General features: G+C 39.6%; 1 long non-coding RNA gene across 6 annotated transcripts; it reads right to left on the reverse strand.

The window, feature by feature from the left end:
• Positions 1–5,668: 5,668 nt before the first annotated feature.
• On the reverse strand, positions 5,669–26,879 carry LOC147828299 (uncharacterized). 6 transcript variants are annotated; one of them, XR_015450970.1, is made up of 10 exons: positions 26,786–26,879; positions 25,165–25,242; positions 15,546–16,828; positions 15,236–15,330; positions 14,458–14,522; positions 13,964–14,026; positions 11,168–11,327; positions 10,826–10,885; positions 10,330–10,383; positions 9,525–10,146 (listed from the first exon to the last, which is right to left on the reverse strand). It is a non-coding gene; the product is annotated as an uncharacterized LOC147828299 (long non-coding RNA). The 6 variants fall into 6 exon arrangements; XR_015450973.1 differs by lacking the exon at positions 14,458–14,522; XR_015450969.1 differs by lacking the exons at positions 9,525–10,146; positions 15,546–16,828; positions 25,165–25,242; positions 26,786–26,879 and adding exons at positions 5,669–8,761; positions 9,404–9,514 and having other exon boundaries at positions 15,236–15,535.
• Between the last annotated feature and the right edge of the window lie 745 nt (positions 26,880–27,624).

Below are 27,624 nucleotides of genomic sequence, written 5' to 3' on the forward strand. Positions count from 1 at the left end.
TTCTGAAATGGCTCAGAACCACTAACAGGAAAAAAATATTGCTTTCAATCTAACTTACCACATCTCCTGGCACAGGGGAATATTTCGGAATGGCCAAATGCTGCTCCCGTAGTGGAGATGGATTCCAGGCCACCGTATAGCCGCTCCCAGCTAATGGGATACTTCCAAAATGGCTCAGAACCACTCACATGAAAAAAGAGAATGCATTCGATCTACCTTACCAAATTTCCTGCCATGCAGGAGGATTCTGGCATGGCACTATGCTGCTCCCATAGTGGAGGTGGCTTCTGGGCCACTGTACCTTTGATCACAGCTAATTGGTTGCTTCTGAAATGGCTCAAAATAATTCACAGGGAAAAAGAGAATGTGTTCCATTCACCTTCCCACATCTCCTTCCTTGGGGGAATATTTCTGGATGGCATCATTCCTCTCCTGTAATGCAGTCTTCTTCCAGACCACCATACAGCCACTCCCAGCTAATGGGATGCATCTGCATCTGAAATGGCTCAGAACCACTCACAGAAAATAAGAGGATGGGTTCGATCTACCTTGCCACATTTCCTGCCATAGCGGAGGATCCTGGGCTGGCACCACCCTGCTCCCATAATGGAGGCACATTCTAGTTTGCCATAAGCCTGCTCCCAGCTAATTAGATACTTCCAAAAAGACTCAGAACCACTCACAGGGAAAAAGAGAATGCATTCGATCTAGCTTACCCCACCTCCTCCCACAGGGGCACATTCTGCCCTGGCACCACCCCGGTCCCATAGTGGAGGCGGCTTCTGGGCCAACTTACCGATGCTCACAGCTAATGGGATGCTCCTGAAATGGCTCAGAACCACTCACAGGAAAAATGATAATGCGTTAGATCCACCTTATCACATCTCCTGCCACAGGATATTTCGGGATGGCACCAGTCTGCTCCCAAACTGGAGGCAGGTTACGTGCCACTGAGGGGCTGCTCACAGCTAACAGAATGCTTCCAAAATGGCTCAGAACCCCACAAAGGATAAAAGAGAATGCATTTGATACACGTTACCACATCTCCTGCCATGGGGGAGGATTCTGGGCTGGCACTATGCTGCTCCCATAATGGAGGTGGATCAGGCCTGCCATTCCAATGCTCACAGCTAATATGACGCCCAGGAAATGGCCCAGAACCCTCATCAGAAATGAGAATGTTTTCTGTCCACTGTACTATATCTCCTGCCATGGAGGTTGAGTCTGGGCTGGTGCCACTCCACTCCCATAATGTATGTGGCCTCTGGGCCATCATTCGGCCATTCCAAGCTAATGGGATGCTTCTGAAATAGCTCAAAACCACATACAGGAAAAAAGAGAATGTACTCAATCCACACCATATCTCCTGCCACGGGGAGGATTCTGGGCTGACACCACGCTGCTCCCATAGTGGAAGGGGCTTCCGGGTCACTGTACTTATGCTCACAGCTAATGGGATGCTTCCAAAATGGCTCAGAGCTGCTCAGAGGAAAAAAGAGAATGTGTTCCATGCACCTTAACACATCTTCTGGCATGTGGGAATATTTTGGGATGGCACCATACTGCTCACATATTGGAGGGGGCTTCCAGGACAACATATGGCTGCTCCCACCTAATGGGATGCATCCAAAATGTGTCAGAACCACTCACACTAAAAAAGAGAATCCGTTCAATCCACTTTACCACATCTTCTGCCACAGGGGCGGATTCTGCCCTGGCACAATGCCAGTCCCACAGTGGAGGTGGCTTCCAGGCTATTGTACGAATGCTCACAACTAATAGGATGGTTCTGAAATGGCTCAGAACCATACACAGCATAAAAGATAATGCATTAGATCCACCTTAGTACATCTCCTGCCCTGGGGGAATATTTCAGGAGGGCACCAGCCTGCTCCAAATGTGGAGGCCGCTTATGTGCCAACAAATGGCCACCCCCATAAAATACAATGCTTCTGAAATGGCTCAGAACCAGTCACAGGAAAAAAGAGATTGCTTTCAATCTACCTTACATCTCCTGCCACGGAGGAGGATTGTGACATGGCACCTTACTTCTACCATAGTGGAAGAGGATTCTGAGCCACCATATGGCTGCTCCCAGCTGAAGGGATGTTTCAAAATGACTCAGAACCACTCAGAGGAAAAAAGAGAATGCATTTGATCTACCTTACCACATTTTCTGCCATGGGGGAGGATTCTGGCCTACCACCACACTGCTCCAATAATGGAGGTGGGTTTGGGACCACTGATGGCAACTCCTATCTAATGGGATGGTTTGGAAATGGTTCACAAGCGCTCACAGGAAAAAAGAGAATGTGCTCGATCCACCTTACCACATCTCCTGCCATGGGGGAGGATTCTGGGATGGCAGCACACTGCTCCCATAGTTAATGCGGCATCCGTTCTGCCATATGGCTGCTCCTACTTAGTGAGATGCTTCGGAAATGGCACAGAACCACTCACAGGAAAAAAGAGAATGTGTTTGGTCCACCTTACCACATATCCTGCAACGAGGCAGGATTCCTGGCTGGCACCAGGCCACTGCCATAATGGAGACAGTTTCTAGTCCTTGGTATGGCCACTCCCAGCTAATAGGATGCTTCAGAAATGGCTCACAAGTGCTCACAAGAAAAAGAGAATGTGTTCCATTCACCTTAACACATCTCCTGCCAGAGGAGATGATTCCAGGATGGCACCACGCCACTCCCAAAGTGAAGGAAGCTCAACAACCCACTGTCACAAATAGATAGATCAACTAGACAAGAAATAAGTAATGAAATACTAGAACTCAATCAAACTCTTGAACAAATGAACTTAACAGATGTTTACAGAGTCTTCCACCCCACAAAATCAGAATACACATTCTTCTCAGCTGCACATGGGTCATTCTCAATAACAGACCACATACTCACACATAGAACATGTTTAAGTAAGTGCAAAGGAGTTGAAGTTGTCCCCTGTATATTATCAGACCATAGTGCAGTGAAATTGGAGATCCATAGCAAAAGAAACTTGAAAAATTTCATATACATGTGGAAATTGAACAACACACTTCTGAATAACCAGTGGGTCACAGAGGAAAATAAAGAAGAAATCAGACAGTTCCTTCAATTAAATGACAATGACAATAAAACATATTGGAATCTATGGGACACAATGAAAGCAGTCTTATGAGGGACATCCATAGCAGTGAATACGCATAGTAGGAAAACAGAACAAGCCCAATTAAACAACCTGATGCTGAACCTCAAGCTCCTAGAAAAAGAAGAACAGGACAACCCAGAGCTCTTACAAGGGAGGAAATTATAAAGATCAGAGGAGAAATCAATGCAATGGAGACTAAGAGAATGATACAAAAAATCAATGAAGCCAAGAGTTGGTTCTTCAAAAGAATCAACAAAACTGACACACCTTTAGCCAACCTTGTCAGAAAAAAGAAAGAAAAGGCCCAAATCCATGCAATTAAGAATGAAAAGGATGAAATTACAACAGACCCAGCAGAAATCCAGAGGATCATCAATACCTACTTCCAGAACCTATACACCAATAAGATGGACAACACAGAAGAAATGGACAGATTCCTAGATACATATGAATCACCAAAGTTGAATGAAGACCTAAAAATTCTGAACAACCCAATATCAACCAATGAAATTGAAAATGTAATTAAAAACTTATCAACTAAGAAAAGCCCAAGTCCTGATGGCCTCACTGCTGAATTATATAAGACATTTAGAGAGGAACTACTGCCACTACTGTTTAAACTCTTCAATGAAATTGAAAGGGAAGCAATACTCCCAAATTCATTCCTGGAAGCAAGCATCACCTTGATCCCCAAAGCAGAGAAAGACCCAACCAAAAAGGAGAACTATAGGCCCATCACACTAATGAACATAGATGCAAAAATCCTTAATAAGATACTGGCAAACAGAATGCAGAAGATCACCAAGAAGATCATACACCCTGATCAAGTGGGATTCATTCCAGGGATGCAGGGATGGTTCAACATACGCAAATCAATCAATGTAATACACTATATCAATAGAGCCAAGGACAGAAACCATATGATTATCTCCATAGATGCAGAAAAAGCATTTGACAAAATCCAACATGCATTTATGATAAAAACCATACAAAAAATTGAAATAGATGATCTCTACCTCAAACTGATAAAAGCCATCTATGAAAAACCAACAGCCAATATCATACTAAATGGTCAAAAACTGAAATCCTTCACACTCAAATCAGGAACAAGAAAAGGATGCCCACTATCACCACTCTTGTTCAATATAGTTCTAGAAACATTAGCCACGGCAATTAGACAAGAGAAAGAAAAGGAATAAAGACAGGAAATGAAGAAGTCAAATTGTCATTATTTGCAGATGACATGATACTCTATATAGAAGACCCCAAGAACTCCACTAAAAGTCTTCTAAACTTAATAACCAAATTCAGTCAAGTAGCTGGTTACAAGGTCAACACACAAAAATCAAAAGCTTTCCTCTACACCAATGACAGACTCACTGAGAGAGAAATAGGACAAAGAATTCCTTTCACAATAGCATCCAAAAAAATTGAAATACCTAGGAATCAACCTAATGAAAGAAATCAAAGACCTCTTCCCTGAAAACTATGACACCCTGAAAAGAGAGATTGAAGATGATATCAGAAAATGGACAGACATCCCCTGCTCTTGGGTAGGAAGGATTTATATAGTGAACATGGCCATACTTCCAAAACTGCTATAGAGATTTAAAGCAATTCCAATTGAGATCACAGCAGCATACTTCATGGACCTTGAGAAAACAATCCAAAAATTCATTTGGAACAAGAAGAGACCCAGAATAGAAAAAGCAATTCTAGGTAACAGAGACATGGCAGGGGGTATCACAATCCCCAACCTGCAACTCTACTACAAAGCTACTGTGATAAAAACAGCATGGTACTGGCAAAGAAACAGACTTGAGGACCAGTGGAACAGATTAGAAGATGCAGAAACAACACCAGACACACTCAGCCATCTCATCTTCAATAAAGGATCCAAACATCCTCACTGGAGGAAAGACAACCTCTTTAATAAATGGTGCTGGAAAAATTAGGCTTCAACTTGCCAAAGATTCAAAGTAGACCTATATCTCTCACCATGCACTAAACTAAAATCAAAATGGATTAAAGATCTAAATATTAAAATAGAAACTCTGAACCAGTTGGAACAGAGGTTAGGTATAACCCTTGAAGACATTGGTGTAGGAAAAGATTTTATGAACAAAACCTCAGTTGCCCACGAACTAGCACAAACAATCAACAAGTGGGATCTCTTCTTATTAAAAGGCTTCTGCACAGCAAGAGAAACCACCAGCAGTGTGAAAAGACAACCCACAATGTGAGAAAAAATCTTCACCTGCTCTTCCTCAAAGGTCTGCTATCTCAAATCTATAAAGAACTTAAAAAGATCAGAGCTCCCAAATTTAAAGACCCAATCCAAAAATGGGCATCTGAAATGAACAGACATTTCTCAGACAAAGAAGTAGAAATAGCAAATAAATACATGAAAAAATGTTCAACATCTCTGATCATTTGAGAGATGCAAATGAAAACAATGCTGAGATTCCACCTCATGCAAGAAAGAATGGCTGCTATCATGAAATCAACCAATAACAAATGCTGGTGGGACTGTGGGGAAAGAGGAACCCGGCTCCACTGCTGGTGGGAGTGTAGACTGGTGCAACCACTGTGAAAATCAGTATGGAAATACCTCAAAGAAGTAGGACTGGAAGTCCCATTTGACCCTCCTATTCCACTGCTGGGGATCTTCCCCAAAGAATTAAAAGAATCATACCACAGTGATATATGTGCACCTATGTTCATAGCAGCACAGTTTGTAATAGCTAAAACTTGGAAACAGCCCAAAGGCCCACCAACTGGAGACTGGCTAAAGAAAATGTGTTTTTTTAATAAAATGGAGTACTACTCAGCCATAAAAAATGAGAAATTAGATACATTTATATCTAAGTGGATGCACATTGAGGCGATACTCTTAAGTGAAATAAAAAGGATACACATGAACAAATACCAAATAGTTTCTCTGGTGTGAGAAACTGAAAGTGTAAATAAGGACTAAATGTATACTAGGTAATGTGAAATAGGAAGAAAAGGGGCAAAGGGGAAGGAAGTGGGAGGGCTAGGGGAAAGGATAGAAGAGAATGGGATTAATATGAGAAAATGGAAAAATAGGAACAAAATCTTTGTAAATAGGGAGGAATGGAGGGGTTGAAGGGAGGGCTGGGCAAGGGTGAAAAATAAGAACTAAGAGAGACTATGTAAAGTGGCAAATTTCCAATGATGAATGTCATTATATTGTATACCTAAAGTGTACCAGTGATTAGAATGAATAATTGATAATGCAAAATAGGAAGAAAAGGTCCAAAGGGGTAGGGGTAAGGGGAGGGGCAGGAGAAAGGAAAGAAGGCAAAGGAAAAATGCTGAGAAATGGAAAAAATGGAAATAAAGTCTTTGTAAATAGGGAAGGGTGGAGGGGGTGAAGGGAGGACTAGGAATGGGGAAAAAATAAGAACCAAGATGTATTGTGTAAAGGTACAATTCCCAATTAGAAATGTAATTGTGTTGTATCCCTACAATGTACCAATAAAAGAATTTCATAAATAAATAAATAAATAAATAATTAAAAGACGACCCAAAAAACTCAGCCAAAAGACTTCAAGACTTAATTAACAGATTCAGTAGAGTAGCTGGATACAAGGTCAACACTCAAAAAACAATAGCCTTCTTGTACACAAATAACAGACTGAGAGAGAAATTAGGGAAACAATTCCTTTTACAATAGCATCCAAAAAAATGAAATATCTATGAATCAATCTAACAAAGGAAGCAAAAGACCACTACACTGAAATTTACAGCACTCTGATAAAAGAGATTGAAGAAGATACAAGAAAATGGAAAGACTTCCCTTGCTCCTGGGTAGGAAGAACCAATATAGTGAAAATGGCCATACTTCCAAAACTGCTATATAGATTCAATGCAATGCCAATTGAAATTCCAACAATATACTTCACAGAACTAGAGAAAACAATCCAAAAATTCATTTGGAACCAGAAGAGACCTAGAATAGCTAAAGCAATTCTAGGCAACAGAGACATGGCTGGGGGTATCACGATCTCCAACTTGAAACTCTACTACAAAGCTACTGAGATAAAATCAGCATGGTACTGGCAAAGGAACAGACCTGAGGATCAGTGGAATAGATTAGAAGATGCAGAAACAACTCCAGACATGCTCAGCCACCTCATCTTTGACAAAGAAGCCAATCACCATCATTGTACAAAAGATAGCCTATTTATCAAATGGTGTTGGAAAAACTGGATTTCAACCTGCCAAAGGTTGAAACTAGACCCACACCTATCACCATGCACTAAACTAAGATTGAACTGGATTAAAGATATAAATATTAAGACAGAAACACCAAACTTGCTGGAAGATAAGTTATGTAGAACTCTTGAAGATATTGGCATAGGAAAAGACTTCATAAACAAAACCTCAGTAGCATGGGAACTAGCAGAAAGAATCAACTGGGATCTTATCTTATTCAAAAGCTTCTACACTGCAAAAGAAACCACCAACAGAGATAACAGAGAACCTACAATATGGGAAAAAAATTTAGCAGCTGTACCTCAGACAAAGGACTACTATCTAGAATTATATAAAGAATTGAAAAAATCAGACCTCCCAAATTCAAAGACCCAATTCAAAGATGGGCATCTGAAATGAACAGACATTTCTCAGACAAGGAAGTAAAAGCAGCAAACAAATATATGAAAAAATGTTCAACATCACTCATCATTTGAGAGGTGTAGATGAAAACAACACTGAGATTCCACCTCACACCACAAAGAATGGCTGCTATCAAGAAATCAACCAATAACAAATGCTGGTGGGGGTGTGGGGAGAAAGGATCCCTTCTCCAATGTTGGTGGGAGTGCAGACTGGTGCAACCACTGTGGAAGTCAGAATAGAAATATCTCAAATAACTAGGACTAGAGGTCCCATTGGACCCAGCTATTCCCCCTGCTGGGCATCTTCCCCAAAGAATTAAGACTCATACCACAGTGATATATGTGTCCCCATGTTCATAGTGGCACAGTTTGCAATAGCTAAAGCTTGGAAGCAGCCCAAGTGCCCATCAACTGGAAACTGGATAAAGAAAATGTGGGTTTTTTATAAAATGGAGTACTACTCAGCCATAAAGAATGAAAAACTAGAGTCATTTATTGCTAAATGGATGCATATCAAGGCCATACTCTTAAGTGAAATAAATAGGACACACATGTGTAAATACCAAATAGTTTCACTAGTGTGAGAAACTGATAGACTAAACAAGGGTTAAAATGATTAAAATGAATAATTGATAATTCGAAATAGGAAAAATGTCCAAAGATAAAAGGGTGAAAGGAGGGGAAGGGGAACGGAAAAGAGGGAAAGGAAAAACTATGAGAAAAGAAAAAAATGGAAATGAAATCTATGTAAATAGAGAAGGGTGGAGGGTGTGAAGGGTGCACAGGTAATGGGGAAAAAAATAAGAACCAAGATACATCATGCACAGGTACAAACACCCAATGATAAATGTAAATGAATAGTATACCTAAAATGTACCAATAAAAGAACTTAAAAAAAAAACTACTTACTTGCTTAAAGACATGGGTCTTTCCAGAACTCCAAGGATAAAGCCTGCTAAGAGAATTCTTTCTCCCTTAAATGAAAATATGAAGAAGTTCTGAGGGTCAATAACTATAGTGATGAATATTTGGATGCTATTAATAATTTCTACCTTCCTCTCTCTGTGAGCATGAAAAGCACATTTGGCCATGAAGAATGGTCCAGCCATTCTACATGGCAATGGGATGCAGCCTCATAGCCATTGAGAAGTCTCTATTGGTTTACCTCCACTGACATACATGTCAAACAGCAGGGAAAAGAAAAGTCCCTTCTCCAAAGTTCATCAGAACAAACTAAGATATTCCATGGCTGAAGATCTCACAAGACCTGATCATAACTGGGCATAACAGCATTCATGGTGAAAAAACATCAAATGGCCAGGTTATGTAGAGGCTCATTTTTTACCTAAGGAATATCATGCCCTGTAGCCAGGCTACATGCACAGAGGTCTCATCTATCATCAGCAATCTCACCACAACAAACATTTTTTCATCACTGCAGATATCTGAAAGGAAGGCAAACCACACCCTGCTAAAACCTTATCCTTTGCTGTGCAAGAACACTGTGCTGTGCTCTGGCATCACCACTGGCACAAAGGCTTTCTCTTCACTCTGATAACGGAAGCAATTTGAGTGCAAAACTCTCATCCTGAGCCTCATTATCATGAACTATTGACCTGCAAAGAATTCTGTGCTTTCTCCTGGGCAGGGTGGTCCATCACAACACCACTGGACCAAAGAATAAGCACTCCAAGGATGTAGAGAAGATCAACATTCATTTTACTTCACTATACACAAAGGAAAAATTCAGGGTCAGTGGATTGGCTTGGTTCTTCCTCCATTGCTCCCCTGGGCTCCAGAACCTAAAGCAAAGTCACAGCAATCCCACTACCCCATGACTCCACATCAGGGACCCCAATATCACTTAGTGAAGGCCATGGATATTCCCTGCCTATGCTGCAGTGAAGGTCCATGGCTGTCCTTACACAGATCCTGGTGATGTTCAGGGCTCACCATGAGCTGTGGACTCCCTCACTGGAAAACAAGCACAAGAGATTCTACCCTTTGTGGTCTCCTCCGTGTCTACCTGTACAACTCCCATGTCATCCTATCATTCAGGTTCCATCAGCACCACCACGCTCCTCCCTCCTTCTTGTCAACAAACTAGCCATGCAATGGTAATGGATGCCTTTGAGGAGATACCTCCCAATTCACTCCAATCCCCATCTCAGGGACCCACTCTGTCACAGTGACCTCATGCCCTGCTTACTCCCCTAGTGGGACATGTGTGAAATACACGTCATCTCTCCTGGAAGGGAACCAATAGCATCTGATGCTTCCTCGTGACAGCAAGAAGGCACAGAGCACCACACTTGTCGATGAAGAGGGAAGAATCAGAGGTTCACCATCAACAGCCAATCTGCCACAGAAAAAAAGGCTATGATGCTGAGTGTGGCACAAACTCTGAACCACTCAGTAGTCAAGACCTTAGAGGGTGCATGTCTAGGAAACATGCGAATACCTCATGAATACCCTCTTCACATTCATCTGAATACAGACCATCACTTGGTGCCCAATGAGGTACCAGCACACTGATTCTCACCTGACACCTGCATGCAGTTCCAGCCATAGTCTGCTCATCTTCCCTTGAAGGAACCTGCAGAAAACATGGAGAAGACAAAGTCAGTGTTGAGTCAATGAGCATTTCAATTCCCAAAAAAACCACTGACTCACACTGGAAATGTACCTGGCTGCTAGGATAACTGCATGAAAACAATCCTGTCCCCACAGTCAAACCTCTCCTAAGTGGAACCCTGCAGACTCTCCCATGCTAGAGCTCCCCGGCTGGGACACAGCAAGCACCCAAACCTAGACACCATGTCTTCTTCAGTGCTCACTCTTTTACCATCCATTTCACATAAGCTGTGCCAAGGGTCCCCTCCCAGAGAGTGGCATTGCTGTGGATTCCATCCCTCCTTACTTGAGCAACTTCAAATCAAGCAGTGGGCTATAAATGCCAAGCCACACCTTTGTCACTTACTCACACATGTGGAAGTGGCAGGACCTCATTGGTGGCCTGGGCACAAGCCCACACTTACCTGGATGTCTGTATGCATCCACCTGATTATACTGTGCTGCTCATTGTGACATGACTGTCCCTGTGAAAATGACATCAGACAATACTGATTTAGTCCATGTGAGTATTGTGGAGGCCACTGTGTTAGACTGTGGCCCCTTTGCTTTAACACCTCAGTCTCAGGGGTGTTTCCTAGAAAAAATATGGTAAGAGAATTCTTTCTCACTTGAAGGGAAACCTGCAGACGTTCTAAGGCTCAATATTCATAGTGGATGGTAGCAAGAATCCTGGCCTCCCCATCCACCTAGCCAACATGAAAACTACATTATGGGTCAGTTCCCCTACATGAAAATGGGACACTTACCAGCAGCCACTGGGAAGATTTCATCTTCACTGGTACACAGGTGAATCAGTGGGGAAAAGCAAAGTGTGCCCAAGTGCCCTCCCACAATGTACATCAGTAAAGAAGAAGGTGTTGCATGGCTGAGGGTAGCAGCATCTCCCAAGACCTTTTGGCAGGATACCTGGTGATGAAACATGTTAATACCAGGTTAGGCAGAGGCTCCTTCTGACCTGGATACAGACATCTGGCCTAGTGATCAGCTTGTACCCATGGTGGCATTTCCCTGGCCTTCCATAAGTGTACATCAACCAACTTCTTGATCACTCTGTATCCATGAAGGGAAAAGGAACAAGACCATGCTAAAAGGATACAGCATGTTCTGGAAGCATACAATGTGCTCAATTCTTTGACAACCACCACTGGTGTGGGAGGCTTCCACTCCACCGCATACCAGATTGAAACTGAGGGAAGAATATCATCCCAAGGCTCTGATCTTCATCAAGTGGGTGCCTGCAAGTTTTCTGTGCTTCTTTCTCAGCTGTCTGGTACTCAAGCATGTCACTGCATATAGTAAGCAAGCAATGCCAGGACACAGGGACCTTGAACAGTACTTTGCCCACCCTATACAAAAAGAAAACTCACACAGACTAGATTCCTGATTTGTTAGTCTTTTATACTTGAATTTATTCACACAAAATATGGTATCGGCTACACTCAGGGCCCCAACATGCTCCACTGAAGCCTAGGAAGATCCATTTCCTGTGCTGTGATGGAGGCCATACTTGCTGCTATCTGGATCCTGCTGAGGTTCCAGGGGCTGGCCTTTCCTGGCTGTGAGGTCTGGACCCATCACTAGAAAACACACCCGAAAGAACCCATCCTGTACTTTATCCTATGCCCTTCTTTTTCTCCATCTGCACAATCCGCACATCATGGGATTACTCAGGGGTCCATCACCACTACAAGGACCCTCATTTATGCACACTGAAAGCCAGAGAAGAGAAAATGGACACTCCTGAGCAGACACCAGACAAACTGTTACAATCTGTATCTCAGGGAACTACTCTAGGATAATTATCTGAATCCTTGCTTTTTCTCTACAATGCCTAGTTTGTTGTTGTTGTTGTTGTTCTTTTTTTTGAAACAAAAAATTTATTAGTACATTTCAGGTAAACATAATGATAGCATTCATCACAGGGAATTTGTACCTGTTCATGATGTATCTTTCTTCTTTTTTTCCCATTCTCCTCCCCTCCCTCTACCTCTCTCCTCCTTTATTTACAAAAGTTTTGTTTCCATTTTTTCTATTTTCTTTTCTTTCTTTCTTCTTTCTTCTCCCCCTCCACCCTCTTTTGTTCCCCTTTGCAATGGCCAGTTTAAAAGCACACTTTCGGCCTGGATTCAGTAGCACCTGATTCTACACCCTAATAGGAATGAGCCCCTTAACCTCACACTTGCCAAATAAAGGAGACTACCTCAGAGTTTCACTATCAACAATGAAAATCACATCTGAAAATAAGGTGTCTGATGTGTGAATGTGGGGTCAGCTCAGAACTCGACAATCACAGTGACCTTCCCAGCACAAGAATCCAGTACATGACAACATCTCATTGGGCTATTACCCTTATGCTAGCCACCTGGATATTGAAGATTGGATGGGTGCCAATGGGCTGTAATTTATACTTTTGTTTTTCCTTGGTTTGTTCAAGGTTTTTTCAACACACTCATTCAATTTATCACATCCATTAACTTGAAAGCACCTACAGAAAACTGTCATTTAGCTCTCATCTTGCTCTTCCATGTCACTGACGCTTTCTGCCCCTCACCCAGAAACAGAAAGTCATCCTTCAGCTATGTGTTAATAGAGTCCTTAATTCTATGTAAATTGTATTCTCTGGCATGTCCAAATGTGTAATAGAGCCATCTGTAAATTTTTCAGTGTTTACTGTTGTGTTGTAACACCACCATGTCTACATCCAACCATGATGTGATGGATCCCTGAAATTGTACAGGTTCAATATTCATTTCTGTCTCATACAAAATGCAGTATTGCATTCACTAGATATTTTCATCATGTCTCTCATTTCATCCATTAGTACTTGTAACAAAACCTCAGTAACAAGTGTCAAGGACATCCCCATCACTCATCCCTGTATATGAAGATCTGATTTCCTGTGATGTGGTGAATGCCCACATTAGCACTTATAGAGAGATCAGTAGTGTTCTACTTTACAAACTTATTTTGCTTGCTGTGATGTATTCACCTATCTATGGACTCTTGTGATAGACTTCTGATTTGGTATATGTCTCATTTGCACTTATACAACTCCAAATTCCCTATGTCACTTCATCATTTCAGCATCCACTTACATTATCTAGATATTTGCAGGCTTCCATGGATAAAGCCTTGTAAGAGAGTGTTGTCTGTCTTCAGTGATACATGCAAACCTTCCAAGGACAATATTTCAGAGATGGACTCAGTGAAAATTACATAAATCTCTTCTCCACCAGTAGCAATACAAGCATATTACATCTATTACATTCCAGAAAAGATGCAATAACATTTGATGTATCCTTGTAATATTAAGGTGATAATATGTTTTGAAAACATGTATCACCAGAAGTGGGGTAATATAATAAAACCTAACACAGTCATAAAATGAATTGCTGAAAATGAGATGTCACTAGTGAGTGACTATATCATCCCAGACAAATACACTAGCCAAAACCTTAAAATCTGAGCACCTAATTAGGAACTTGACAGGGTTATAGAAGATCAAACAGCCTTCACTGGACTATGACCATTTTATCATTTACCTTGTTACTAGGGTGACTGCAACAACCATCTTTTCTGGATCACTGTGTTCTCTTGAAGGGCATCTGAAAAAAATACAAAGCCAGTTTGGCATAGAAGGTGCTGTGTCAGAACATGAGCCCACTCCCTTTTTAATGTCCATTGCTAAAGGACAGCTAAACTCCTCAGGACACTTGGATTCACCAAACAAAAACACTATTGTCTGAAAGCCCATATTTTGTCATCTCCACACCCTGGAAATTAACCTATGCTTACTGCAGTCATAGAGTTCCATGATAATTTCAATTAACCAGTTCATAATCACTCCCTCAGCAGTCCTTGCTAAAACACCAATTTTCCCTATGGCATATAAAGGATAAACTCATATTTACTAGAACTGTGAAGGACAAAATTATTTCTTATGGGAGCAGTGACCACTAAATCTAGTAATAGTCAGGACACCCTCATCCCTTTCCTCTATAGATGAAGATCTGGTTTAGGGTACCTCAGCACTTACCTCATAACCCTCTATGGACTTTACTCACACCCATGGGTAGGATAATCACAGTGTCTTCAGAGGAACTTGAAAATCAAATCATGAAAAATGATTTTGGAACCCATGTCATTCAAAGAAGGCATTGACACATTCCCTTGGTCATGGCGTTCAACATGACAAATCATATTCTTATGACAATTACATGGTAAAGCTGAACACTGAGGTAAAAGCCTACTGAGAAATACCATCTTGTTTGGAAGAAACACTAGCAAAATTCCCATGGTCAATACTAGGGGATAGGAAATATGGTCAATGACCTGCATCCCTATACAATAACCTATCACAATCTCTAAATAAGTCCATAGTACAATCTCATATTTACAAAAAGCATTACTAACAAATCATATTTTAAACTGTGTTCTAAGCAGAGGTTACCACAGGAGTTCAAAAGCATCATTCATGATATAAATACCAAAAAATAAGAAATGCCTCTAATGATTTCAAGTCAACAAACCTGTACACTAGGATAAAACTTAATGGAATACCTGCCAAAAAGCCAGGGTAACATTGTGTTAGATATCCCATACACTTTACCAATAAATCTGAAGGTTATTTGTTGGCATCTTGGTAGGGACAATTTCTTACCAGGTTAGTCATAACATCTCATAAATTACCATTCTTAAGCTCAATCACTATAATAACTGTTGGGATCTTAGACAACACTTTGAGATGTGTGTTTAGGATGCATCATCTTTCACCTGAGGGGAGAAAAAAAGGACAACTTTAAAATTTTTTTCACCTCCATCATCAGGGAAACCAACTGAAGTACTTAGATCTTTAGAACTTCAAGGTCAGAGATGTTGTTCTTCACACCATTTTCTCTTGGCTGGCTACCTGTAGAAAAAATTATGGTCAATACTGTGATGTGGATCAGTTGAATAACTTACATGGATCCCTGCATATGCCTCCACATCTCCTAGGATTAAAGTCAGAATTTATCAAACTTTATATAATAAGCTACTTGTTACTAGCAGTGGTAAACAGAATCATTCCTTTACTAAATATGTACAGGAAACATGCTAAAATAAACGTAAGAACCCCACACTTACAGTATCCCTCTTGATCATCATGGTCATGGATACAACAAACTGCCACTGTTGGTCATCATGAAACTTACCACCGTATCTGCATGGAAATGTAAAAACACGGGTGACAAGTATATGTATGGTAAAACTTTTCTACTGGGACCCTTCAAATAACTTTCTTTATTGTCATTATTGCAAGATTTCATTTCTACCTGGACTCATCGACTCTACTTGTATTCTTGATTATTTTATGGTGAACATCATTGTTCCAAACCTCACTATCTCATGACTGCTAATATTTAACTTGTTAACTACCATGATGCATAAATGCATAATAATAACCTGAGTACATGCAAGTCATTTGAAATTCCCAGGGTAAATTCTCTCTAAATGTAAGATAATGCAATAATATGGTTTCTAGAATACAGAATACTGCATTCCTTATCTACATACTTACATTTTTTTAATCATATGATAAAAATTGTAGGGAAACAAACATCACTGACCCAGATATTTGATGATTTATTGGTTGGTCTGGCATGTGCTGTACATGAAAATATTTACTCTAATACAGAAATATCTACTGATAATGAACTTTTTATGTTCACTGTTAACCCTTGACAGGAATCAAGACACAACCTACCAGGAACTGTTGAATAGCTTCTATTACAACCATGATCACAGGACTCTACCTGGATTCTTGTGGTTCTCCAAGGTCAAGGATATTGTCAGATAAGACAACATTTCTTCATGGAATATCTGCCTAGTCCCTATGATTACTATAGTTGGGACTATGTGATAAATACCTGGATATGTGCAACCTCCTCACAGGGTTACACATTCTCTCTGAAATACAGAAAAGAAACTGCATGGTTTCAAGTGTTCCTAAGGATGTTATTATTCCTCACCTGAATAGTGGCAAAGAAATCATGATGGCAAGTGGTAGGAAAACCATAACCACTTGCCTCATGTGATCTGAAGATCAGGTGGTCTGTGCTTTAGTTTTGGTCTACATCAGCACTTGTTTGCATAACAGCAATGTCTGCCATTAAAGGCTGATGTTAGATTAACTGTGATCTCATGATAGAAATCTGCAAAGGCTTTAGAAAATACATCTTTAAGAATACTTGAGAAGGTAAAACCAGTAAGATTGCCAAGCTGTGCTGTGGTTTGGGCCTACATCAGAACCTACATGAAACCACCTACCTACATGGTGTGCTGACCAACAGTTGAAAGGGTTACTATAAGGTCTTGACAGAAATCTAAAACTCCCAGTGTTTGGTGCACATCTTATTGCATGTCTATACCTGCAAATAAAGAAAAATCCATGTTTACTGTTACAAATTTATTTTTTACCTATAAACATACTGTTCTAGTTGGTGTTTCCAAGGAAACAGATTTACCACAGGATATACAAATTTATAGGACTGTCTTACACTATTCTCCCAAAAAGTCAAACCCAGAAAAGTGCGATAGATCTTTCCACATAATATTCCACATGAGTCCAGCCAGAGGCCTACAGCCCTCAGCAATGTCTCATACAAGTTCATATCAAGAATCTGCACCAAAAGGCCCAAGGGCAAGTGCTAGAAGCTCAAAAGTCTATGCCAGCAGGGTGAACAATCTGTGCCAGAACACTGAGGGATCTGCACTGGAACCAGGGAGTGATGCTCAAGACAAAGACAAAGACCAGCACCCCCAACCAACCAATGATGGAGCAACAGCAAGAAAAGCCACTGAGTTCCAGTTCCAACAAAGCTTCTCCTGAGAAATCAGCAGCCAGCATTCCTCCCCTCCTATCCTCCTTTTATGCAGTTCTGGCAACAATCCTTAGGTGGGTCACCCACATGCAGAATCACCCTCAGTTAAGCTGAGTGTTCCCACTTAAGCTGGCCATTATTTCATCCGCACACATACCAAAAACAATTTCAGTAGAATTTCAACAGTATCATTAATTGCCTTGATGTCTGGAAACAACATCTTTAATGAGAAATGTAACAGCAGCTCATCTCCGTGCACTTGGAAAGAGCTTGATGGGACAGCAAAACACTTGAGAACACAAGTTCCAGTGTCACAGTTCTAATTTCATGGTTTCTCAGTGTTAGTCAAGGGTGTTATCTATCCTTCCTTATCACTTGCCTGCATACCTGGAAAGCTCCATTAATGAACATGTATGTACACAGTGATGTCTTGACCAGAACCTAAGTAGATCCATGTGATAAATACATTTAAGGACACAGTCTGTTCTATCAAGATACCAACAAATAACCTTGGTCCACTTTCATCATTAGGGAACTGTTAACCCTCTTTGGATCCCATCAAAACTTCAGTACCAGCAACATTCTTAGAGTCATCATATTCTCTTCACATAACACCTTCAATGATTAAATGGCCAATACTGTGGAAAAAATAGGATATCTTACCAAGACACATATAGTTATTAGTAGGATTATTACTAACGTCATTATATTTAAACTCTAAATGCTAAGGAATAAAAAAAAGCATTATTTCCCAACTGATGATTTTTTGCCTACCTGACACACAAAAAGCATGATAACACAAATGTCACCTTGATTGCCTAGGTATCTGAAAATCAAATGGTCCATATATTTTTAAAGCCCACATCACCACTCAGAAACCAGCAAAATCTCCATGAAAAATCACTGAGAAGCCTCACCAGCCCCAACCTCTGACTTTCCCCTCATCTTTGTAAAATATGAACACTCTCATGTAGGGAACTGGGGAAGGGGACGTTACCAGAACCTCTGCAGTAAGTCCTAGTCTCTTGTGAGCCAAGGCAGCACACAGCGAATTACAGGAATGGTAGACAAATGAGACTGAGAAGAAGCTGAGCTTTGGGTCTGATCAGTGCTGCTCTGGGCGGAAAAGACAAAAACCCTCTAGCTTGCAGCACCTTTTATTCAGTACATGGGGAAACAAATGTAACAAGTTAAAAATAGAGTTCAGTACTTCACATTGGGATAAACAAGGTGTAACAAAAAGCTGGGGGCAGTGGAAATCTAAGAACAGTGAGGAATTATGCAGATGAAGATTTGGTTCCTCCCAGGCGCCTCCCACAAGTGTGGTCTTGTCCTGGAGATTGCAGCATCTGGGGGGGATCACTGAGGTCTCAGTTTTGACCAGAGGCCAAAATGCAATTATGTCTGGAATGTCCTAGCTGGGCTGTAGGCAGGAGAACTAGGCCTACTCAAATGATTTTTCACTAGAATTATGTAGCATTGCTCCCAACACTCTCAGACAGTTATGATGCCCCTAACAATCCTTTGTCTCCTGTTTATAGGCAGCAAATCCTCCAGTCAGTCCTTAGGACCTAATGAGATCTGATTAGTGCATGTCTCTGCTACTCAGTGATAAGCGGCCCTGGAATTGACCATTATGGGGGTATTTGCACTAAAGAAGTTAATAGATTCCACACTTGGGGCATTTCTTTTGTGAGAGCCAGTTATTAAGCATTTACCAGAATATGCTGGTGCACAAAGTAATAAATGAACAGGGAGAAGCACTATGAATACTGACGACTCAATCTTTTTGTTTCTCATGAACTTCTTGCAACTTTTGTAGATGAAAGAATATGTCAGCTTGCTCCACATATGCCTTCAAATACATTATTTTTCTAAACTGTTATATATTTTATGAAAAGAAATGTTAGACACTTTTATTACAAATTTCTTAATATAATATTAATGCTGGTTAGGAACTTACAAATCTCATGTCAAAAGTTTATAAATGTGCTTACAAAGATAGGTATTAAATAATTCTTATTAAATAATTGTTCAAAAAGATTTAGATAAATGTATATATATGTATATATATATATATATATACTAGACCTAGCATAGAAATCAGATACATAAATTTATAACATAGGTATAAATTTATAAAATAACTGATACAGGTTTGAACACATGCACACACACACCTTTATCCATTCATCCTAGTGATAGTCTTATTAGTAGTGAGTCTCTAGGGCTCAGACTTACTAAAATGTTTCTGATTTAAATCCAAAGAACTGAAAACTCATAAGTTGGGTTGGAGATGCTTACAAGACAGAAAAATCATGTTCTAGAATACATTAAGAGTAATAGCGATGCACAGAACATATGAGAAACCCATTCACCAGGTGAAAAGTCCTCTGGGATTGGACAGAGTGGAAACAAAAAGGTCAGTTCAAATCACAAAGCCAAATCTCACTAAAAGGTCTTTCTTTTGAAGACTGCATTTAATTGACCAGTAACCTCACAAGTAGTACATTTGTAGAATGCAGTTTAGCTGCAAAGCTGGTTTTATGAAGGAGTCAGTGACCACTGGAAGTAATCAATATGCCTGTCCCCATGGGCCATGGCCTAAGTACATATGGATTTCAGACCCCTGCTTCTAGTTGCATACTGGTCATGCCTCCTGATTAGCTCTGACACACAAAGAGCTCTGAAATTATCTTTCCTGTTCTGACTATACAAAAACAGCTGAACAAACTAAAAATCAGCAACTTTAATTAGATCTGCAAGAGCACTGAGGTCACATCACAAACTGCCACAGCAAAAACCAGACAGACATGCAAAGATAAAGAATCACAGTTTACCGGGACCAGACACATATGGAGATAGAAACTGGTAGGAACAAATAAACAGCAACTGATGAACTACTGAAAGCTGACTGCAGACTAACTCCAGAGATAAAATCCACTGTACCCAGTTTTAGGGGGCCTCCTATAATACTGCTGTGTGTTTGGCCTTCAGAAGACCCACCAGGGGTGAGTCAAATATGAGAGACAATCTTCTCTTCTGTGAGCAGTGAAGAACAGAAGTAACCACTTTGAAATAAGCCCAGACAGTTCTACTTTCTCTAATGAGATTGTGCTCAAGGGAAGCTACTTTGCTACAGCTTTATCTGATGAAGAGGAAGAGCAACTAGACATTGTTAGTCATTCTAGATTTTCTGTCTTGCATAATAGGAAAAAAAAGTTGAGAAAAGTTACTGATGGCTGCAACTAGGGAACTCAAGTCCATTAAAAAAACTGATATATAATTTTAAGGTGGAATGCTTCCCTTCCTCAAACTCTTATCCCCACACTGACAGAGCTCCTATATAAAAACAGTGGGTTACAAATGAGACACCTAAGAGAGACATTAAGGTAAACTTAAGGTAACTGCAATAGAAAGATGAAACCTGCATTAACATGGTGAATAGATTTGAAACTAAGATTGATGGTGAAAGAAATTATGAACATAAAATGAGAAGACAGATGTAAGAGTACTGAGAAACGATAAAGCACTCCACACATATAAGGTGAGAACATTTATATTATGGTTGTCATTAGAGTCTGAACCAGAAAATTGCTGTATAAAACACTGCCAATTCAAAGCTACTCTTAATTAGGAAGGCAAGCAGTCATATGAACAATATAAAACAGATGATTGAAAAATAACAGCATCAAAGAACTATGGAAAATTTACACTGCATTTTTCACATCTTGTTATAGAGTTTTCTGTCAAATAAAGTTCGTAGAATAACAATGTCTCTATATAAGTTAGCCGGATCAAAAAAGGTAACATTTGAAATAGTGTTTTTGACCTATTTTGAAAGTGAGAAAAACATTATAGAAAGAGTTGACTTTTCTTTTCAACATAACCTATCCTAGTTTCCTTCCTGTTTTCCCAAGCACAATGAAACTCATTAAATTGGTGTCTATTCATGTTCATGGTTTTATGATTTTCACCCCACATCCATGGCCCTATAAGCAATATACACTGTAAGTTTTGTGATTTTAAAATTTACATAAATATGGTCATGCTGTTCAAATCATTCTGTAACTTGCTGTGATCACACAACATTACCACTGAGACCCATCCATGCTGATATATGTTAATTGAGTATACACATGTCTTTGGAGAGATCCTCCCTCTTCTATAGGATAAGTTATTTTGTGTGTCCTTTCATAAAATACATCAGGGATTCTCAAGTGGAGCAATTTTGGCCAGGGCAGTGTCTGGAGCCATTTGGGGGATGTGACACTGCGATCTAATGGGTAGAGGCCAGCAAAGCTGCTAAGGTTCCCACAGTGCACAGGACTGCTCCCACATTGAAGAAGCGACTGGTCCAAAATGTTAACAGTGCTGAGAAAAATCCGTGGTATAAATAGAAACCATCTATTCTACATTCCTGAAGAACTCCTGAAAATGGGGAGATAACCCAAATAGTCCATTCAAGCTGAGATAGTACACATTCTGCCTGATGGATCATCAGAACTGTGTCTTCCATGCACTAGAGAATGTTTGCTTCTTACACATGGATTTTCAACTGTTTTATGGATAACCATTATTGCTTATTTTGGGGGGTTGTGTTTATGGGCATGTGTACTGTGTATTATGTGAGGAGACAATACCCACAAATTGGATCCTTTGTATTCTTCATATTGATAGGAAAATATAATGAGAATTAAACTAGATTTAAGGTATCAAAGAGTAACCATATTTTAGGATCTCATACATGGTGTTAAAAGATAATTTTTAAATGATAAAATCATGATTCTCCTATACAAAAATAAACATTTGTTAAAGATTTTACTCTGCTCATTAATTTGAAAAATGTTAAGGTATTAACCAGTTTAAAAGAGAATCCAAAGAATAGACACAAGGGCCAGGGATTTAGCTCAGTGGTTTTGCTGCCTGCTGCACAAGTGCAAGGACTCAAATTCGATCCCTGGTACCAAAAAAAAAAAACAAACAATGAATAGACACAAATACAGTGGACTCTTGATTTACAAACTCAATCGGTTTCCAAGGACTGGTTGTAACTCAAGTTGGTTGTAAGTCAATACAGCTGAGATCTGAATATTTACCTGGGTGCACCCTATAGATAACAAAAGGCAGACTTAGGTCCATTAACCTAATTAACCCAAGTTGTTCGTATGTCAGGCCAGTCATACCTTGAGGGTCCAATGTATAAGGGAAAAACAGTGAAATGAATGTGCAAATTGAGGCAAGATTGGCTTTTCCATCATAGGAGAGAGAGACTGACCTTCTCTGCTCTGTCAGACAGGAAATAATTTGGTGTTTATAAACAATAAATGCTTTACATTTCTATCTATTATCAATCATTTACAAAGTTGTAAAACAGCTCCCAAAGAACAAGATAACCCAATAGGGAGTACGACTTCTTTTCCTATAAAGGCATACATTTAAGAATGTATAGCCCAAACTTCAAAATATATACAACCTACTATTGTGATTATCTTGTGTAAGCTGTGAAGCAAATACAGGATTTCCACTACCCCCAAGAGTATGGATGTTTCTTTTGTCAGTCATCATGGGAAGAACACATTCCAGGGCAGTAAAACAATGCCAGGCCCAGGTTGAGACAGTTTGGAGAACTTCCTTCTCTAAGGTGGGAAAAATTGGACCTCAGTCCCAAAGTAGGGAGGTACCCAGAGTCGCCTGTCTCTTGCCTCCCTGATCTGCCTCCCTACCATAGGATGGATGTGGGAATGAGGCAGGGTTTCATAGTTTCAGTTTGGATGTGTCAGTTCTAAACCTATCTAATTCTCCTGGCTGTTGTAAATTATTCTGTTTTAAGTTTCTTTTCCTTGATTTTCAAGATAAAGTGGATGATTTTAGCACATTTTAGATATGAGGAATTTGGAGAAGGAATGACCTTGCTTGGAGACCATAATAGGATGAATCATCAGTGGTCATCAGGGGAAGACAGTGATATCCAGCAGCATTACTGCCCAGAAGAAAGACGAAAAGGCAGGGGTCAAAAGTGACTGGGCCTGAATATTCATTAGGCACTAACCTGGGGACATCAGAAACAGGGAAATAATTTGAGGAAGGACAGTTTTCTGCAGTTTTGCTGATTTGAGCTTACACCATGGAAGCTGGGCTCGAATCTGAAGTATGACTTTTGCTGTCAAAGATTATTAAAGTCTGAGACTCGTGTTACTGGTTGTGGGAACATTTTATAAACCAGAAAGATGGAAAATGCAATGATAAAGGTGATACGATAAAAGGGTGCTTTTCTTCAGTTGTAAAATTCAGTTCCTCATTTGGTCTAGAAATGGTGAACAAACTCATATTGAATAGGTAACAAGACAATCAACAGCAAGAAAAAAATCAAGATCATGATGATCCAGTCTTCCAGAGGATTTAATCACCTGCCATTGGAATTACTATGCTTAAGATACCTTCTGCAGAATTCTTTGCATAAGCCTATTAGAGACAGTTCATGAAATGTGCTTCTCATTTTGTGCCACCTATTCAGATATAGGTTTGGCTTTAGACTCATAAGTCCAAGACCACAGAAATTCACTCTCTTATTTGATATAGTAAGAATCAGTATACTAAGCCTAAATTTTACACTTCTCAGCCTAAATGTCAAGGACAACTATAGGTACATGATTAGCCCCCAGATGGAATTTGCATCAGAAAGGCAGCATGCCTGATAGAAAGGTCTGGAACCTTGGTCTTAAATTGCACCCTGGCACCTACTAATTGAAAAATCTTGAATAATTTGAATCTCAATGGGTTTTTATTTAATCTTATTAAAATGAAGGGTTTAACCAGATGATTCTTTTTTTTTTTTTTTTTTTTTTGGTACTGGAGATCAAACTTGGGACCTTGTGCTTGCAAGGCAGGCAGTGGAACCACTGAGCTAAATCCCTGGTCCCTAACCAGATGATTCTTAATGGTTCATCTAGCTAAAGTTTCTTTGATTTTACAAAGCAATTGTCCAGAATTCTTCCAGTTTTGCATGTGGCAGAGGAACAGACGTAACATATGGAAAGATAAGAGCCAAGAACTCTGACTTTTTCTCCACAAAGTTACCGACTAAACATCAAAGTGTTTGTATCTGATTTTTTAAATGACTTCAAATTTTGTCTTTTGTTCTCTTTACATCCATAGCTTTTTCACATAGAGGAAACTAGATAAATTAAGTCAAATAATAATAAGGAAATAATTGACATCTATTAAAACTATTAAAAATCAGGAAAATACATATGTTGGAAAAGCTATAGAAAAACTGCAGCACACCCCCATGCTGATGTCACTGTCAAAACAGTTTAAGGAGACATTTTGAATATACTTATCAAGTATCATAAACTTGTTTGACTTAGGAAACCCCCTATTCCAAATTTATATTTAGGATTGCTCTATTTCTCCAATTCTAAGTTTCAACTTAAAAATTTAATATCAATTCAATAATTTTTAAAAAGGAAAAACCAAATATACTAAAATATTACTTGATACACAATAAAAGAATATGTATACCTTGGAATAAAAGAAGTATGAAAATTTTAAAGGAGAAAACTCCATATACAAAAATATACTCAAAGCAGACTTAGCTTTTGTTTCTTTGCTTTTTTTTTTTCTTTTTGGTACTGGTGATCGAACTCTGGGCCTTGTGCTTGCATAGCAGGTGGCGAAACCACTGAGCTAAATCCCTGGCCCAAATTAACCTGGGAAGTTGGATTGGTTTTGTTTTGTTTTGTTTTGGTACTAGGGATCGAACTCGCATCCCTGTGCTTGCACAGCAGGTGGTGAAACCACTGAGCTAAATCCCCGGCCCTCTTTGCTTTGCTTTTTGAGATAGGATCTTGTGATGTAATCTAAAACGTCCTTATACTTACTGTGTCATTCAGACTGGCGCTGCACTCTCCAAAATCCTCCTGTCTCAGCCTCTTGATTCTAGGATTATAGGCACCCCTCTGTGTGGCATAGAGCAGAGTTATTTATAATTTCAAAAAATAGCACTGGCATCTAGTAATAAAATTATTAAATAAAACATGTAATATACAAATACAGTGGATGTAACACAGCTCTTAAAAATTCTACAAAAAAGTGAAAAAGGAGGCATAGTTCCAAATTATTGTTACAAAATCTGTAAAATGTATAAGTGCATAAAATATAGTTTTATCAACTTAGCAATATGTTCATATGGATAAAATATTAAAAGATATCAAACAAATGAGAAATTATGTCACTGAGATACTGGAATTGCATATACGTGTGTATTTTTAAATGTCTTTCACATAGTTAAAATGTTTCAATCACAAGTAAAAGTTCTTAGAAACACTCATGTTTGTATTATACATATTTAAAGTGTACAACATGATGTTTTCACATATAGTCCACCAAAAATAATGTATACATACTTCAGAAAAAAAAACATAAATATTTTAATACTGAATTTATTGAGACATCGTGAGATTAATGTAAGTTACCTTTGGCCTCTACCATTACAAGAGGTGCTTAAAGTGGTGTCTGTGCACTTCCAGACATTTATTAGTATGGCAAACTGCTGGGTTTTAATGTTTGTAGTGCTTTTAAAACATTTAAAATTGTCGTTTTGGACTTACATCCTAATTTCAATGTTATCTTCACCATCAGGACTTCTACCATGCACCGCTACTTCAAAAATTTTTATTAATCTTTCAGATATTTGTAGTGCATCTAGGAGTTGATTTTATCAAAGGGAGGGAGTTTCTTATCTCTTGTATAATTAATTGAGGATTTCATACATGACTTGATAATTATTGGTTTCCCCTTAAAAATATTACACACTATTACACACACATGCACAGTGAGAGTCTTGTGAGTTCTCTACCCTGTGACACTCAACCAAAGCCTTATATAATTTTTCCTTTTTAATTTTTTTATTCTTTCCGAGAACCTTTGACATTTTTACCATTGATTTTTTTTTTTTTTTTTTTTTTTTTGGTACCAAGAATTGAACTCAGGACCTTGAGCTTGCCAGGCAGGTGTGGCACTGTTGCGTTACCCCGGCCCCTACCTTCGAAATTTAAAACATTGGTTGCATATACCCTGGTCCTGGATAGATTTTTCAGTTTTACTTTGGCTAGGGCCAGGTGTTTTCAAATCGACCATTGAATGTTTTCCCTCAACTATAAAAAACTTCCGTTTGTTCTGGAATCTTTTAAACATGCCAATAACCCATACACTGGATGTCTACTCTGTGGCTCTACCTGCTTTTTCTAAACCTGCTAGGACATAGTCTTGGGGAAAACCTCCCTCGCTCTGAGTCTGAACCATCCCAGTACAGCTAGCCCCTCATGTCTGTGGAAAGCTGCCCCACCTGGAGAGCGGTTCGTCATGGCAGCCAGCCACTTCCCTCCCTTCCAACCTAAAGCCAAACCAAATGAACGAACAGAAACTTGAGGCAAAGCCCACAAATCATGTTCAGCACAGAAGGGTCTGGAGGACTGGGCCTCGATCACATTTTGTACCTACGTCAGTTTTAGAAACCTCTCACAAGACTGAGACTCCACCGCCACAGTCAGGCACCGCAGCCGCTCCAGAAGGTACTGCTAACGGTCGCCAAGTGCGCGCCAGTTGGGAAGTTCCCGGATGTTCTCACGACACCTGTGACTCCCGGATGTTCTTAGGACGCATGCTCATTGTTGCGCAGGTACCTAAGAGTGCGCATGTGCAGGAAGTAGTACTGAAGGAGGCACAAAATATGCCTTGACATCAACGCGTAGAGTCCTACAAGTTCAACTAGGCTGTAAGAGAACTTCAATAGTGGGGATTTTTTATGGCACTTAATCAGCCTGATCCAAGACCCCACCCAGGACCACACACTGCAATTTGCTATCGTGTCATTTTTCATTTTTCTTTCTTAAGTTTTATTAGTACATTATTGCAGTACACAATGATTGAATTCCTCTTGGGGAGTTGGTAAATGTACATCACACATCTTAATTCTTTTTCCATTCCTTTCCCTTCATCCTTTTTCTCCTCCATTCATCTCTTGGTCCCCTTCCCTTTTGCAATAATCTATCTCTCTGATTTTTATTTTATTTTACTCTTTATTTATATTTTGGGTTTCTTATACAAGAGAAACTATGTCATATTTAAGCTTGTCTGTCTGATTTATTTCACTTAACATTATGGTCTCAAGGTGCATCTATTTTCCTACAAATTTCCTACCAAGTTTGCTTCAAGATAATCCTTATATATGACATAGTATTAATACTCCACTTGTGTAAAGACCATATTTTCTATATCCATTCATGCCTTGATGGACATAAAGGCTGCTTAGAAGATTTCTCTCTTATGAGTTGTGCTGC

The sequence above is a fragment of the Heterocephalus glaber genome, unplaced genomic scaffold (assembly GCF_053883595.1).
Source record: "Heterocephalus glaber isolate CG9 unplaced genomic scaffold, H.glaber_assembly_v1.0 deba00001141, whole genome shotgun sequence".
Lineage (NCBI taxonomy): Eukaryota > Metazoa > Chordata > Mammalia > Rodentia > Bathyergidae > Heterocephalus > Heterocephalus glaber.